The sequence below is a fragment of the Octopus bimaculoides genome, chromosome 19 (genome assembly GCF_001194135.2).
Source record: "Octopus bimaculoides isolate UCB-OBI-ISO-001 chromosome 19, ASM119413v2, whole genome shotgun sequence".
Classification (NCBI taxonomy): domain Eukaryota; kingdom Metazoa; phylum Mollusca; class Cephalopoda; order Octopoda; family Octopodidae; genus Octopus; species Octopus bimaculoides.
Window position 1 is genome coordinate 53,272,478 of NC_068999.1, and position 3,844 is coordinate 53,276,321.

Below are 3,844 nucleotides of genomic sequence, written 5' to 3' on the forward strand. Positions count from 1 at the left end.
ATATTAATTTCTAAATTGAATTTAATTGTTGATGTTTGTTTATTTATTTAACTATATATATATGTACGTATGTATGTATGTGTATGTATATTTGTATATATATATATATATATATATATATGTATGTATGTATGTATGTATATATATATGTATGCATATATATATATTTATATATATATATATATACATACATACATAAATACACACCGTGTTTCAAATTATTAACGACATAACATTTGTTTATTTTACTTAAAGACTGCTCGTTGGAATTCAACGAAATTTCCACAGAATGATGGCAGCAGTCTTATGCGCATGGTGTGGTAAAAAAACGTGAGCTTTTGCACAAGTGCAAACAAACCGCCGCCATTTGCATGTTTTCCACGAATTTTAAGGTTTCCAAATTATTAACGAGTAGTCTGATAATCGTGTAATTAAGAGTCGTAAATGTGACTTAACTGCTTCAGAGAAATCTGTTATTATTTCTGAACCTGTAAAAGGTAAACCGACATTAGAAATCTCTAAAATAATTGGAAGATATCACCAAACTGTGAAAAAAATTGTTACAATTCCTACGAAAATATTTAAGAGAAAATATTTAAGAGAGAGAGAGAGAGAGAGAGAGAGATGGTAAATGAGAGACAGAAGAGGGAAGATACGAGAATTTTCATTAATTACTACAATTGTTTCGACACATTTAATATTGATACCTCGCGGGAAGGATAGTTCACAACTGATTCAGGAGCATCCGACGGTGCAGATGTGTCTCTTCTGGTGATGAATAGATATAACACGTTAAAATAATAGTTCCGCGATGTATCTTCTCGTTTCCTATAAAGAAAAGCAGCAAATTTAAGGATATAGCTTCATTAATATCGAAGATCAATAATAAAATCGCAGATGCAAAAAAGAAACGAATACGCAATACAGCGAAAAAAAGTATTAGAAATAACCGTTAACGGATATGGATGTATAAATTTAATGTACAATATATGGATTTATATAATGCAGTGGTAATCACAAAGAAGCTCCTTTCGTGGATCCGTCTACACAACACATTGTAAACTAATACGTAGGAATATAATGTGGTGTTCTACGCAGTGGATATCCAGTAAATCCAATCATTGAAAATTATTTCATGAAGAGTATATAGAATAGAAAGAAAGTCAGGAGGTATGAGAGGAATATATTTATTTGACCAGTTGATATCCATAAGATGACAGACGTTTCGCAGCCAAAATCAAGCAAAAATAGTTTTGTTTTAGTGTCTAGGCGCAGGAGTGGCTGTGAGGTAAATAGCTTGCTTACCAACTACATGGTTCCGGGTTCAGTCCCACTGCGTGGCACCTTAGGCAAGTGTCTTCTACTATAGCCTCGGACCGACCAAAGCTTTGTGAGTGGATTTGTTAGACCGAAACTGAAAGAAGCCCATTGTATATATGTATATATATATATGTGTGTGTGTATGTTTGTGTGTCTGTGTTTGACCCCACCCCCAACATCGCTTGACAATCCATGCTGGTGTGTTTACGTCCCTGTAAATTAGCGGTTCGGTAAAAGAGACCGATAGAGTAAGTACTAGGCTTACAAAGAATAAGTCCCGGGGTCGATTAGCTCGACTAAAAAGGCGGTGCTCCAGCATGGCCGCAGTCAAATGATTGAAACAAGTAAAAGAGTAAAGAGTATGTATTTGTGCATGTATGTATGTATGTATGTGTGTATGGATGTATGTATGCATTTATGTATATATATATGTGTGTGTGTGTGTGTGTGTATGTTTGTACGCATGTATGTGAGTGCATGAATGCATGTAAGTATGTATCATTCGTATTGTGTATTTATGTGTGTCTGTGTGTATGCGTACATGCATGCCGTCACGATCGCTCTAAGCTGGATGGAGCAGGAAACAAATTGAAGTGGTCATCACCATCGCAACGAGCATCGTCATTCTCTTCACCTGTCCATGTGGTGTAATGGTGAACTGTGTTTTATTAAAGTGCAAGTGTACTGAAGATATAACTGAATCATGGGGGCGGTGGGGGCGGCGGCGGCGGTGGTGGTGAATTAATGTAGAGATTTAGAGAGATTAAAGAAAATTTAGATAGATAGAGAAAGAGAGAGAGAGAGAGAGAAACAGACGCGCGCACATACACCCACACACAAACAGAGAGACGGACGGACGGACAGGTAGGAAGGCAGAGAGACAAAGAGACAGATGGATGGAACGATAGATAGATAGATACATACATACATACGTACATACATATACGACGGGATTTCTTTCAGTTTCTCTAACAAATCCATTTACAAGGCGTTGGTCGGTCCGAGGCTATAGCAGACGAAACTTTCCCAAGGAGACGCGGTGGGACTGAACCCGGCAACATGCGATTGGGAAGCAAGCTTCTTACCACACAGCTACGCCTGCGCCTAACTGCTTTAAAACTATAAAATGGTATTTGAAGAAGATTTGACTGAAGTTTCTCACTGGTCGAGCGACTGCGTAATGATGTGCATACGCGTTGGATCCAATCAGACAGATTAAGTCGTATTGTTAATTAGACTAAATTTGCATTGCCTCAACTTAAACTGCATTTACAGCAAGGATGCCATTAACTAATCTATCGTGAATGCACTTGAAATGAAATATAAAATTGGCTCCATTAGTTACGCATTTAGTATTTTGAGAAGAAAAACATGCCTGTCTCTCAATGAATACTTGTGATCGGATGCACGTCAGGTGTTCGGATAGCTTAAATAAGTGCATTTATAATGAATTTCGTATTGAAAATTATTTCTGACTTCTTTTTAAAACTGATTTTGGATTTAAATTTTTCTTTTTTTTCTTTTAATGTTTTCGGCGTAACACAAGTATTTGGAGCCTAATCGACCTTAAGAAATAGATTTGGTTTCTGATTTAAAAAGAAAAAAAAAATGAAAGACTCGACATGGGGTTTATAAATGCAAAAGAATTGCGATATGTATTATAAATAACAAGAAACTCTTCCAAATAAGAATGGCTGTTAACAAAGGAATAGTAGAACGAAAACGATAAGAAAAACCAAAATTGCACGTCACATCAATCACGCACACACACGCATAGATACATAACACATATACACGTGTTTGTGTGTTTGTGTGTGTGTGTGTGTGTGTGTGTGTGTGTGTGTGTCTTTGTGTGTGTGTGTGTAGTATATGTATATAGGTTTTTCGGGGAATTTTTTGTTTCAATATAAATTTCACATTAGTGAATGTCAGATGCTTTTAGAATTTCTTGTGTTGTTTTTTTTTTGTATTTTTATTGTGTATCTTGTTTCTGTTATTTTTTTCTTACATTTTTGTTGTTGTTGTTGCCTTATTTATCTTTTTTGCTTTTTTTTTTTTTTTTTTTTTTTTTTTTTTTTGGTAAATGTATAGTTTTTCATCAAAACCCGTTTCGTTTGGAAATATTACAACAACTGCAACAACAACAACAACAACAACAACCAGATTTACCTACATTAACGTCACAAATATTTTATCTACGTCAGGCATTCCCAATATTGCTTTATCAATCTTATCTATGAAGTGTGTGTATGTGTGGGCGTGGGTGTGTACATGTATATGTATGTGCGTGTGCGTGTGTATATGGGTTTGTGAGTGTGCATATATGCGTGTACTGTCATAGTACATGCTAATACGTTAATAATAATACACACACACATATTTATATACATAATATATATATATGTGCGTTTATACATATATATATATATATATGTATGTATGTATGTATATATACATGATAAATAATTCATACATGTACATATATATAAATACAGATATATAAACAAGTATATATATATATATA

General features: G+C 34.6%; 1 long non-coding RNA gene across 1 annotated transcript in view; it reads right to left on the reverse strand.

Annotated features, from left to right (window-relative positions):
* Nucleotides 1-3,844, reverse strand: part of LOC106875402 (uncharacterized) — a 198,467-nt gene that overhangs the window by 177,690 nt on the left and 16,933 nt on the right. Inside the window, exon 2 of the long non-coding RNA XR_001410114.2 lies at nt 708-828. This is a non-coding gene — a long non-coding RNA (uncharacterized LOC106875402). The remainder of the gene's footprint in view (nt 1-707; nt 829-3,844) is intronic.